The sequence below is a fragment of the Carica papaya genome, chromosome 3, assembly GCF_054855325.1.
Source record: "Carica papaya isolate Zhongbai chromosome 3, ASM5485532v1, whole genome shotgun sequence".
NCBI classification, from domain to species: domain Eukaryota; kingdom Viridiplantae; phylum Streptophyta; class Magnoliopsida; order Brassicales; family Caricaceae; genus Carica; species Carica papaya.
The window spans coordinates 21,084,075-21,098,968 of record NC_142311.1 but is presented as its reverse complement, the minus strand read 5'-3'; positions in this window follow the sequence as shown (position 1 = coordinate 21,098,968).

Below are 14,894 nucleotides of genomic sequence, written 5' to 3'. Positions count from 1 at the left end.
AGGATCTCCTCCATTGACGGTGGCAACACGTTGCCTGAGGTGGGCGGCGATACACTGCCCGAGGTGGCAGTGGCTCTCCTGGCGTGTTGCAGGCTAGTCTACAGGCGCACTACCCACCTTGCCGCACGCCCTGAGCCTAGGGGCTTGGTGTCGCGCGCATAAGCCCTAGGCGCACAGGGGCCTATCCGCGCAGGCCTATTAATGGATAGCGCAGTGCACAGTGTGCGACACCTGTCCGCACACGAGGTGATGCGTGGATGGCCCGCCTGTGCGTGACAAGATAGGTGCAGGGTTGACCCCACATAACACACGCAGATGGGACATGCGCATAGCACACACGCACCCACGCAGACAACCCCTTTCCCGCAGGATTTTCTCCCCTTTTTTGTTTCTTCAAAATTTTTTTTTCTAAAAGAATAATTAGACTAAAATAAAATATAATATAATATAATATAATATAATTAAATAAAATTAAATAAAATAAAAATAAATAAAATTTGGCATATTTCACGAATTAAGATATAATTTGCGGAACAAATTAAATGAGTTCAAGGTGGCCTAAAGGCCCGAATAAATAGGGTTTTCTAACTAAATTAAGCATAGTGATGGGCTGGTGTTACTCAACCTACTCAGTAAACAGAAAAACTATCATACAAATCATCATGGAAATTCAACTATCACAAGCAACGTACTAACTAAATAAAAAAATTGTTGTATAAATCATCATGGAGGTTCAACTATTACAAATAACCTATTCAATAAACAGAAGAACTATCATAGACATCATCATAGAGATTCAACTAATACAAACAACATACTTAGTAAATCGAAGAACCATCGTATAAATCATCATAAAGATTTAACTAGTATGAGCAACATACTCAGTAAATAGAAGAACCATCATACACATCATCACAGAGATTTAACTAGTACGAACAACATACTCAATAATCAGAAGAAGCATCATATGAATCATTATAGAGATTCAACCAGTACGAGCAACATACTTAGTAAACTAAAGAAGCATTATACAAATCATTCTAGAGATTCAACTAGTATAAACAGCATATTCAGCAAATAGAAGACACATCGTATAAATGATTATAGAGTTTCTAATAAAATCATTAACCATATGTATGTTTTATTATGTCCTTTAATGAACTCTGGATGAAAACATTACAATATATATCCATTGAGGGTATAAGGGATCCCTGACTACCGCTGTGAATCATAGACCCATCCCTAGGTCCTTATCATTTCCCCATCTAGACTCTAACCATGGCAATCCATTCGCCATGGTGGTCCTACATATGCCTAATGCATATCCTCTCTTGTTAAAGGTAACATCGATCATCAGAGGGAGTGGTTCATCAAGACTTATTTAAAGAAGAGAGACACAAAAACCCCTCACAGATAACAGTCGAATGGATTTTTCATTCTTTTCGCTTGTTTATTTTATGTTCACAACAATTTTGTATTCTTTTCATATGCATACTACATGTTCAATGCAACTATTTCTGAATCAACAGGGATTCCATAACTTATCTTGCCAGTAGGCCCTTTTTTTAACATATCCAGCCTAAAGACTCACGTGTGGCCCGAAGGCTTATTTCACATATCCAGCTCGAAGGCCTATTTTACTTGGACTTGACCTTTGTGTAGTCCTCTTGAGCCAAGTTCCACTAAAATAACTCTCTTCACCATTATTAAGGTAAGGCGAAGGGCTAAACCCTGCATGCAATTTCCAATCATCATATTTTAATGCATCATGTTTACTATTTTCATGATTAAACAATACCAAACATCCATCCTTATAGGAATTCATGCATCATAGTCATACAACACACTATCATGTATCATACCTCATGTCCAAAACCTGGTGAGGGTTCAACAACATATTTGTCTAAAGGCCCATTACACTAGAATTTGAATATCAGGGTATTCTTTAAAGTCAGAGCTCTGTATAACAATCCTCTTTGCCATTATCGATGGTAAGAAAAAGGGTCAATCCCACATATTTCTTAAATCATCATTATCACACATATATCATGAACGAATACCAAAATAAATTACCAAGCACAGAAATCCATTTTGATAAATATCCAATTTCACTAAATTAATGAGCTTAAAAGATCACTTAAAAATATAGATAAAAATACTAAAGAATCCTTGACTGTAACCAAGTTGACTTGCCCTCTGAAAATGAAGGGAAGAGCTTCTAGAAATTCCTTGAACAAACTTGCAAAACTCCTACTTTTTCTCCTTCTTTCTTGCTTCCTTCTCTCTCTAAAAAGTGAAAATGGAAAAAGAAATGACGTGTGGAAAATGAGGAAGAAAAGAGCCTTTAAATAGGTTTGGAGGAGGCTTAGATGTGCACCACATGACAAGCATCCAAGAAGGAAGAGTGGGGGGCTGACCATGGGACCTGCAAGGTATGCGGGAAGCATGGTGAGGTATGGGGGAAGGTATGGGGAAGATTTTATCCACTTTTTTGGTTTTCCTTTCTTTTCTTTCTTTTCACTCTTTTCTTATTCTTTTAAAATTCAAAAAATATAAATTAAAGGAGGTATGGGAGAGCATGCCATAGTATGGGGAAGATCTTTTCTCAATTTTTTATTTTTATTTTTCTTTCATGTCTTTCTTTTCTCTCTTTTCTATCTATATAGTTTTTTTGAAATTTAAAAATATAATTTAAAGATACGATCATAATTAAAATTTTTATTAAACAAATACCTATTTTATTTTACCTTTTTGAAAATTCATAATAATAAATTAAAGATAAAAATCAAATTTAAGTTTTTTAAATAACAAATACCAAATTTAATAAACAATAAACAAATATCAAATTTAGACGAATACAAAATACTAAATTTAAATTAAATAAAGAAATACCAAATTTAATCAAATAAAGAAAAATTAAAATTAAAATGTGGAAATATTAATAATTTAAAATACAAGAAATTTATTACTGATATAAATTTAAAATGGCCATTAGACCCAAATTAATATAATTTTAACCATATGTTAAAGCGTAAAGATTTAGAGTATTATATCCCCCCCCCCCCCCACCTTTAAAAAATTTAGTCCTCAAATTTGAAAAAAATTTAAAACAATTCGAAAACTAGTCTTGTATTTCTTATTTTCTAACACACATAAGGTATAACTGATAGGAAGGTGTCTTTTAAAATTCATGCATCCAAATTATTTCATTTACTCTCTATCTTTTGAGAATTAGTACGAGATTATGTGAAATACGTTCCCTTTATACTCTATAATTACATCAATATATATGTTATCTTTAAAGGTTTCTGACCTCAAAGTATTATCTATGGACTTGATCTGATATACTTATATTAGTAATTCTTAGGGTGTCATATTTCTTACTAGTAATTGTTAGGGGTCCTTGATCAAAAGGTCAAATAATAACTTGATTAAGATTTATTATATTCTCTACCTATTTCAATCTTTCCTGGGCTAAGTACTACACCCTTCACCTCACAAGGCTTCGAGTTACTTATCCTTAGGCAAGGCCCTAAGATATAATTCATGAGTTTGTCATATTACTATTTTCTGCTGGTCAATTTGAAGAAGTATTCTTTATGTATTTAATCCTTAGTTTTACTTGTGTCTACTTAGAGGATAAGTCTTGATTTATTTATATAACATGTACTTCTACATTCCAACTTGGGAATAAGGAAACGATATGCACGGGTTGTCACACCAAAGGCCTTATTATTAGAAATTGTTGCTAGGAATACTTGATTTTGGAGGAGTAAGGTCCTTTTGCAGAGAATCCTAGTAAGATATTCCATTTTCTTTAAAAGTTCGATTATGAGTTGGGAACAAATCATTATGGCTAATGACTACTGAAAGTTTGGGGTTAATTCATATTATTGAATTTGTTAATAGTGGCAATTATGTTTTAGAAATTTTATTTTTAGGGAGGTCAGTTTGTGGAACCCTAATAGTTGGTCTTCTATGATGTTGGATCTAAGATTGTATTCTTTCTTGTATTATTACACATATATATACATTTTTACTAAACATGGTTGAACAAATCTTGAACATATTGTTTTAACACTTAGGAAAAATTTAAGGTGTTTTCTAAACGATAAAAGGAGGATGCTCCCAAAGTGGGTCACCTCTTTTCTATCTCCTAAGTTGGTTGCTTTCCTTCTACTTTCTCTTAAACTAAGGTTAATTCACCAAGCACCTGTAGTCCAACCTTATAGATTCAAAACTTCAGTGGTCTTATTGTGACCTATTCTAAAAATTTTTATTTTATTTTACATAGTCCTTCCGCAGTGTACTATATTACCCTCACAACTAGTCAAAGTTTGGGTAACTCCCAAAATCTCAACCAGTGATCGAGTTTCCTCTAGGGTATCTAAGTACGAAATTCCTTATTTTTGAGATTTATTAGAATCCTTTGGTAATGGGGTCCACCATTAAAGGAGGGAGTGTTTAGTTTCTTAAACTCATAGATGTTTTGTGAAATGGTTCGGTCCACATTATGAAAATCATTGGCAAGGGGTGGCTGGTTTAGGTTACGACCCACAGCAACATTCAAACAATGGGTGGCACTAAATAATTCAGTAAACTCGGCCCGAGTCAGAGCGTCTTGGGCCGGTGGCTTTCTATGGATGGTCTCCCTCGAGTCATTATTTCTTCAAAAGAGAGACAACAACCTTGATGACTAGAAAGAAAATGTCATTTCTAATTCTAAGAATTTTCTAAGTTTTTCTCTAAGTCTAAACTATATACCTTAGTGTAAGGAATTTTCCTAGAATCGGGCTCTGATACTATTTGTGAGATCCGAAATACCGAATGGGTAAAAATAAGCCATCTGCTAAAGTAGTTACGAGTGCAAAAATAATTCTTGACATTGAAGCAGAAATTTAAAATCTCGTACAGAACAAACTAAATTTTAAGAATTTGTATCCTAAATAATTAAATACAAAAGTGGGGTTCTTACATAATTTTATGTTAGAGTGCAGAATAACTATTGCACTCGAATTAAGTACTAAAGAATTTTCAAGAATCCATAAAAGGTTCTAATCAAACTTCAAGACAACTTGGGGAGCAAATCCTCAACTTCCACATCATCTGGGGGGCGCAGATTAGGGCTGAGTTCCATGTAAACTCAGTAAGAGAAACATTATTTACACTACACACCTAAGGTTTAAAAAATAAATAATTTGAATAATACTTTATGTACCTCTTACCATGGGAAATTGTCGCGGGATGAAGATATTTAATTATTCAAAAAACTATTTTTTCTTTATTAAGGAAATTCGATGAAAAAGTTAAAAACTAAGTTAAGAGCACCTTTATTCAACATCTAAACAGGAAATTTGTATCACTTTTTGCTCTTACTCGAATGTATCAGATATCCAAATGTAATCAAGCAAACAACCTACTCAGTAAACAAAAGAACCATCATAAAAATTATCGTGGATATTCAACTATCACAAGCAGCCTACTCAGTAAACAAAAGAACCGTCGTATAAATCATCATGGAGGTTCAAATATTACAAGCAGCATACTCAGTAAATAGAAGAACCATCATACAAATCATCATAGAGATTCAACTAATATAAGCAGTGTACTTAGTAAATAGAAAAACCATAGTACAAATCATCATAGAGATTCAACTAGTAGGAGCAACATATTCAGTGAACAAAAGAAGCATCTTACAAATCATCGAGATTCAATTAGTATGAGAAATATGCTTAGTAATCAGAAGATCCATCGCACAAATTATTTTAGAGATTCAACTAATATGATCAATATACTCAGTAATTAGAAGAATCATCGTACGAATCATTATTGAGATTCAACTAGTATGAGCAGTATACTCAATAAATAGAAGAATCATCATACAAATCATAGTAGAAATTCAACCAGTATAAATCATTATAGAGATTCAACTAGTATGAGCAACATACTTAGTAATTAGAAGAATCATCGTATGAATCATTATTGAGATTCAACTAGTATGAGCAGCGTACTCAATAAACAAAATAATTATTGTATGAATTATAGTAGAGATTCAACTAGTACAAGTAACATATTCAATAAATAAAAGAAGCATCATTCAAATCATTATAGGGATTCAACTAGCACGAGCAGCATACTCAATAAATAAAAAAAAGCATCATACAAATCATTATAAAGATTCAACTAGTACGAACAACATACTTAGTAAACAGAAGAAGCATTGTATGAATAATTATAGAGATTTAACTAGTACAAGTAATATACTTAATAAATAGAAGAAGCATCGTACAAATAATTATAGAGTTTTCAATAATATTCTTAACCATATGTATGTTTTATTTAGTCTTTTACTAACCTCCGCACATAGCCATTACAACATATATCCACTGAGGGCATAAGGGATCCCCAACTACCGTTGTGAATCACTGACCCATCCCCAAGTCCTTGTCATTTCCCTATCTTGACTTTAATCATGGCAATCCATTTGCCATGGTGGTCCTACATATGCCTAACACATATCCTCTCTTATTAGAGGGAATGTTAATCATCACAGGGAGCAGTTTACCAACACTTATTCAGATGAGGGAGAAAGAGAAACCCCTTAAAGATAATAGTCAAAAGGATTTTTCCATTCTTTTCACTTATTTATTTCATGCTCATAGCAATTTCATATTCTTTTCATATGCATACTACATGTTCAATGCAACTGTTTTCGAATCCACAAGGATTCCATAACTTATCCAGCTTGTAGGCCCCTTTTTTCACATAGCTAGCCTAAAGGTTCATGTCCGGCCTGAAGGCTTATTTCATGCATCTGGTTTGAAGACCCATCTTACCCAGACTTGACCTTTGGGTCATCCTTTTGAATTAGGATCCACTAAAATAACCCTCTTCACCATTACTAAGGTAAGGCAAAGGGCCAAACCTGTATGCAATTTCTAATCATCATAATTTCATGCATCATGTTTACTATTTTCATGATTAAACAATACCAAACATCAATCCTTATAGGAATTCATGCATCATAGTCAGACGACTCTTGTATCGTACCTCATGTCCAGAATTCGATAGGGGTTTAATAACATAATCAGCCAAAGGCCTATTATACCGGCATTTGACCATCGGGATATCCTTTAAAGCAAGAGCTCCTTAGAACAACCCTCTTTGCCATTACCGATGGTAAGATAAATGGTCAAATCCCATATGTTTCTTAAATCATCATTATAACATATATATATCATGAATGATTATCAAAATAAATTACTAAACAAGAATAGAAATCCTTTTCGACAAATATCCAATTTTACCAAATTAATTAACTAAAAAGAACACTTAAAAATATAGATAAAAATACTAAAGATGTAACGCCCAATAATTTACCCAATTTTTTTTATATTATTATTATTAATTTTATTTTTATTTATTTTATTTTATTAAGCTATTTTAATTTAATTTAATAAAAATAAAAATAACAATAATTGTAAAATTGGGTAAAAATATTATTTGGATTTAATAGAAATTGATTTTGAGAAAAAGGGGTGAAAATTAGGATTCTGGGGGTATTTTTGAAAAGAAAATCGGAAACCGGGGGTCAAAACGCAATTTAGAAAAATTGTGCCCCGTCAGCGCCACGTCAGCAGCCACGTCAGCGGCCCAGTCAGTAGCCCTGGCCAACCAGGACCTGCCGCGTGGCAAGACCACGTTGACCCGGGAACGAGCCACGTGGGTGATCCGCGTGCGCGCGATCGAACGACCCAGATGCGTCCCCGCGCGCACGGACGACCTAGATTAAGCGTGCGCACGGACGGCCCAGATGCATGCGCATGGACGGCCCAGATGCACGCGCACGAACGACCCAGATTTAATCAAAATGGACGGCTGTGATCAAAAGGCAAAAGGGTATAAATAGAACCCCCACACCTGACCACAAAAACCCTAGCCACCGCCACCCGCCACCGCACCGGGGAGTTTTCCGACCGCCAATCGAGGTAAATTTCATACCCCCGGCTCGTTTTTCCACGCTGAGTTCCCCTGTGGCCAAATTGAAGCCAAAATCCCAGCCAAACGGCCAGAAAACACGGCCGAAACCCAGCGGCGCCGCCGCGCCCCTCCTCAGTTTTTGCCTCCGATGAGGCCCTTCCCGGCCTCCGTTTGATACAATTTTTATATCACCATGATCACCATTCTTTTCTCTACAGGTTGATAGGAGCCAAATCACCAAAACACGAACCTCGCCGGAGGGCCGCCGCACCCGAGAGCACCGCCGCCGGTAAGCTTCGATTTTTCGTAATTTTTTTGGCCCCCCGATGGCCCTAGGGTTGTTTTATCATAGGGACCGATGCAAGTGTGGCCAAACTCAACCGAAAACGGCCAACCCGAGGCCAAATTCGACCGGATTGATGACCTTTTCGATCAGTTGCAGGGTGCACAGATCTTTTCTAAAATAGATCTACGATCAGGTTACCATCAAGTAAAGATAAGAACATAAGACATCCCCAAGATGACATTTCGAACCAGGTACGGACACTACGAGTTCCTGGTCATCCCGTTTGGGCTAACCAACGCCCCAGCCATCTTTATGGATCTAATAAACAGGATCTTCAGAGAGTTCTTGGATCAATATGTCATCGTGTTCATCGATGATATCTTAGTCTACTAAAAAAGTAGAGAAGAACATGCTCATCATCTTGCCCAAGTCCTACAGGTCCTCAAGGAAAAGAAGTTGTATGCAAAGTTGAGCAAGTGTGGATTCTGGCTTGAGCAAACCGCCTTCCTAGGACATGTTATATCGAAGGAAGGGGTATCAGTGAACCCCGAAAAGGTTGAAGCAGTACTTGGTTGGGAAAGGCTGACAACAGTTAAGGAAATTCGTAGCTTTCTGGGGATGGTAGGTTATTACCGCCGGTTCGTCGAAGGGTTCTCTAGCCTAGCAGCTCCTCTAACCCGACTCACAAAGAAGAATGCAAAGTTTGAATGGAATGAGGACTGCAAAAGGAGTTTTTCAAAATTGAAGAAGTGACTGACTACTGCACCCGTGCTGACTTTACCGAGTGGATCAGGAGGGTATACAGTTTATAGTGATGCCTCCTATCTGGGCCTGGGTTGTGTCCTGATGCAGCATGGAAAGGTTATAGCATATGGGTCCAGACAGCTAAAGAATCATGAGAAGAACTATCCTACCCATGACTTGGAGCTTGCCGCAATCATACACGCCTTGAAAACCTAGCGCCATTATTTGTATGGAGAGACCTTTCAGATCTATACCGATCATAAGAGTTTGAAGCACATCTTCACTCAGAAGGATCTCAACATGCGTCAGAGAAGGTGAATGGAACTCCTCAAAGACTATGATTGTGGTATCCTATACCATCCAGGTAAGGGCAACGTAGTAGCCGATGCCCTCAGCAGGAAAAGTGCAGGCACCCTAGCCCATTTGATGGTTTCAGAATGCAGGTCAATTGGGGCCACGCAGCAGGTTCGACTGCGAGATCTGAAGAGGGCCACATGTTTGGGCCACCTAGCAGCCCAACCCGAGTTAATCCAAAGAATAAAGGAAGCCCAGTCAGTCGACCCCGCCCTAGTAACCCGCAAGAAGGATGCAGAACAGGGAGTGAGTTCAGAATTCCAGATCTCTGCCGACGGATTGATTCGTTCAAGGACAGAGTGTGTGTCCCAGACGACAGTGAGTTAAAAAGAGACATCATGATGGAGTCCCATAGTTCAAAGTTTTCCATGCATCCGGGAAGTACCAAAATGTACCAAAGTATGCGACCTCGGTTCTGGTGGAATGGGATGAAGAGAGATATAGCTGACTTTGTATCTAAGTGCTTAGTATGTCAGCAGGTCAAAGCAGAACATCAGCACCCAGGTGGGTTACTTCAGCCTTTACCGATTCCAGAGTGGAAGTGGGAACATATCACCATGGACTTCGTATCGGGACTACCCAAGGCACGAGCAGGACATGATGCTATATGGGTAATTGTTGACCGACTCACTAAGTCTTCCCACTTCCTGGCCATCAGAATGACTGATTCGTTGGACAAGTTGGCAAGAATGTATATCCGGGAGATAGTTAGATTGCATGGAGTCCCAGTGACAGTGGTATCCGACAGGGACCCCAGATTCACTTCTCGGTTTTGGAATAGCTTCCAGCAAGCTATGGGAACAAAGCTGTCTCTTAGTACTGCCTTCCACCCCCAAACTGATGGACAATCAGAGAGGACAATTCGTACGCTTGAGGATATGCTCCGAGCTTGTGTCCTTGACTCTGGGGACCATTGGGACGACCATCTACCCCTGATAGAGTTTTCCTACAACAACAGCTACCAAGCAAGTATCGGCATGGCTCTATATGAGGCGCTATATGGGCGCCCGTGCAGGTCACCGATTTGTTGGGAGGAAGTGGGCGATAGAAGATTGTTCAGCCCGGAGTTGGTAGAGGAGACCACATCCAAGATAGTTAAAATCAAGAAGAACATTCAGACAGCTCAGAGTAGGCAGAAGAGTTATGCAGATACCCGGAGGAGAGACCTAGCGTTTGGGAAAGGCGACCGTGTATTTCTTAAGGTCACTCCTTTCAAGGGAATTAGTAGGTTCGGCAGGAGGAAAAAATTAAACCCCAGATATATTGGACCCTTTGAAATCTTAGACAAGATTGGTACCGCTGCCTATAGACTAGCACTGCTCCCGAGCTCTCCCGAGTTCACAACGTGTTTCACGTATCTATGCTACGTAAGTACAACCCGGACCCTTCTCATGTCTTGGCTCATGAACCGCTTCCACTCCAAGAGAACTTGTCCTATGAAGAAGTATCGGTCGGTATCACGGACCGAGAGAGCAGAATACTCCGTAACCGAGAAATATCATTTGTAAAGGTCGTGTGGCAAAACCACACACCTAGGGAGGCTACTTGGGAACTGGAATCAGAATTTAGAGCCCAGTATCTCTATTTGTTCGACCAAGAGCAAGAGGCAAATTTGGGGGACCAAATTTCTTTAAGGGAGGAGAGTTGTAACGCCCAATAATTTACCTAATTTTTTTTATATTATTATTATTAATTTTATTTTTATTCATTTTATTTTATTTAGCTATTTTAATTTAATTTAATAAAAATAAAAATAACAATAATTGTAAAATTGGGTAAAAATATTATTTGGATTTAATTGAAATTGATTTTGGGAAAAAGGGGTGAAAATTAGGATTCTGGGGGTATTTTTGAAAAGAACATCAGAAACCGGGGGTCAAAACGTAATTTAGAAAAATTGTGCCCCGTCAGCGCCACGTCAACGGCCCAGTCAGCAGCCCTGGCCAATCAGGACCTGCCGCGTGGCAAGACCACGTCGACCCGGGAACGGGCCACGTGGGCGATCCGCGTGCGCGCGATCGAACGGCCCAGATGCGTCCCCGCGCGCACGGACGACCCAGATTAAGCGTGCGCACAGACGGCCCAGATGCAAGTGCACGGACGGCCCAGATGCACACGCACGGACGGCCCAGATTCAATCACGCATGGACGGCCATATTTCATTTTAAATTTTCGGGGCCGTTACAAAAGAATCCTTTACCATAACCGAGTTGGCTTAGCCTTTGGAAGTGAAGAACGGAGCTTCCAGAAATTCCTTAAATAAACTTGCAAAAATCCAACTTCTTATCCTTCTTTCTTGCTTCTTTCTCCCTCTAAAAATTAAAAATGGAAGAAGAAATGAAGTGTGGGAAATGCGGAAGAATAAAGCCTTTCAATTAGAAAGGAGGAGGCTTGAACGTGCGCCACATGTCAAGAACCCAAGAAGGAAGAGTGTGGTGGTGACCATGGGACCCGCAAGGTATGGGGGAAGCATGGGGAGGTATGGGGTGGGTATGGGGCAGATTTTGTCCACTTTTTTAGTTTTCCTTTCTTTTCTTTCTTTTCACTCTTTTATTCTTTTAAAATTCAAAAATATAAATTAAAAGAGGTATTGAGGAACATGCCACTGTATGGGGGAGATCTTTTCTCCATTGTTTTGGTTTTCCTTTCTTATCTTTCTTTTCTCTCTTTTCTATGTCTATTTTTTTGAAATTTAAAAATATAATTTAAAGATAAGATCTTAGTTAAAATTTTAATTAAACAAATACCTAATTTATTTTACCTTTTTGTAAATTCATAATTAGAAAATAAAGATACAAATCAAATTTAAATATTTTAAATAACAAATACCAAATTTAATAAACAATAAAAAAATACCAAATTTAAACAAATACCAAATACTAAATTTAAATTAAATAAACAAATACTAAATTTTGTAAAATAAAATATGATTAAAATTAAAATGTAAGAATAATAATAATTTAAAATATAGAGAAATTTATTGCCGATAGAAATTTAAAATGGTCATTAGACCCAAATTAATATAATTTTAATCATATATTAAAGTGCAAAGATTTGGGGTGTTATAGTACAGTTGCCCGATGTGACAAGCAATCACATCGGCTGGCAGCAAATAGGTTGCCAGCTGCACATAGTGCATACCTCTTCAGGTGCTGTGCGTGGACAGTGCGTGAACAGTGTATGGCACGGAATGCATGCCCAATATGCAAGCGCCCATGCTGCACACTATGAGCGTGACTGTGTGGATAGTTGCGTGCAGTGCTCTTCATGCTCGCATCCACGTGTAGGCTGGCCTTGCGGGGGCTATGTTCCCGTGGGCATGGGTTGTAGGAATTTTTCCCGCTTCTCATTTCGTCATCTTTCGTTTCTTCATGAATTTTCTTGCTTAAATATAATTTTTGAAAATATAATTATAAAAGAAACAAATTATTTAATAAATATCAACACATCAAAAATCTCTAAGTGCTAATAAGATTAAATCGTAAAAGTTTTGGGACTTACACTATTCATCATGCCAAATGGTAAGGCGAAGGGTCAACTTGCATGCATTTCAAATTATCGCATTAATCATGTATCATGCTAAATATTTCCATTGTTCATATTCAAATGAGCAATAGTCAATCAACACAAAGGTTTATGCATCAAAATCATCATGGTCAATAATTTTGTATTTCATATCTAAATAAACAAATCCTTAATCATCATAGAATTTTATGCATCAAAATATCAGTCAATATTTAAATTATTATTTCTAGAAAATATACTTAAAAATGTAAGAGAAAATACCAAAAAAACTCCTTACTGAAACTAGAGTGAAAATAGTCTTTAGAAAGGGGAATGAAGGACTTTTAGTACTCCTCGGACAACTCTTTAAACTTGTACTTTCTTTCCTTCCTTCTTACTTCTTTATCTCACTAAAATTCTCTATCTCTCTCTAAAGTTTCTAGAATGAAGAAGGGAAAATGGTGAGAAAATGTGAAGATAGGTGGTTTTTAAATTACCACGGACTATGAATAGGTGACACATGGCACTCATCTGGACAGGACACATGGTAGGTAGGTGTCGTAAAAAGCTATCACTACATGGGGTAGCATGTCGCGGGTGCGACGAGACTGCGGGCTATCACCTTCACGGGCATGTTCGCGCAGCTACCAGCGCGCATGTAGGCATGTTGTGCGCACATAGTGTTTGCACAAGCACTTGTGCGCACGTCTGCAGGCACAGCGCATGGACGTGCACGCGATGTGCTGTGCAAGGGTTGATACATAGACCTACATGGATGTGAGCAAGCACAGTGCTTGCGGGCCCACTTCCCTTGGATTTTTCAGGGATTTTTCCCCATTTTTTCTTCCTTTTTCTTCTTTCCCCTGAGAATGCACTTAAAATAATTTAAAAATAGTTTAGGAACAACTTTAAAACAATTAATAACGATCAAAATAAAATGAAATAACTTTTAAAATAAAATAACGATAGAATTTAAAAAGCCATGAGTACGAAAATAGTAGAGTTTGACACCATATTTAAGCACAAAGTTTTGGGGTGTTACAATCTCCTCAATTTATAAAAATTTAGTCCTCCAAATTTAAAAAATTTTTTGAAATAATTTAGGAAACTTGTCCCACATTTCTTCTTCTATTTCCTAGGTCGCCTCTTCCAGAGTGTGGTACTACCATAACATCTTGACCATAGGAATCCTCTTATTGTGTATAACTTTCTCTCTCTGATCGATGATATATATGATACTCTGTATAAGCCATGTCTATGCTGATAGGAGTTTTTGGGCACAAAATGATATGAGAAGAATCATGATGATAATTCTTGAGCATGGAGACATAGAAAACATCATAGAGGGCTGCATATTCTGGGGTCAATGTAAGGTAGTACGTCACAGGGCCTACACGTCCCACGATCTCAAAAGGTCCAACATAACGAGGACTCAACTTTCCTTTCTTTCCAAACTGCATCATTCCCTTATATGGAAAGACCTTAAGAAAAACATGGTCACCAACAGCAAACTCTAAAGGTCTCCTTCGATTGTCGACATAACTCTTCTGATGACTTTGGGCACTGACGAGGTACTTTTGAATAACGTCAACCTTTTCAATGGTTTCCTAGACATAATCCAATACAGGGAAATGCTTGTTCCCAACTTCATTCCAACAAGTTGGAAATTGACAAGGCTTACCTTTAGAGAGCTTCAAATAAAGTCATACCGATATTAGAGTGGTAGCTATTGTTACAAGCATATTCGCAGATGGGAACGTCTTGATCCCAATTGCCACCAAAGTCTAGTACACACGGACATAACATGTCCTCTAGAATCTTAATGGTTCGTTCTCATTGCCCATCAGTTTGAGGGTGATAAGCAGTGCTGGAATACAAGCTGGAACTAAGAGCTTCTTGGAAACTATCTTAAAAGTGAGAAGTGAAAGGAGGATCCTTATCTGAAACCATGGAAGCAGGAACACCATGGAGTCAGACAATCTCCTCAACATACAGTCGAATTAATTTCATGGTTGTGTCTATGGTC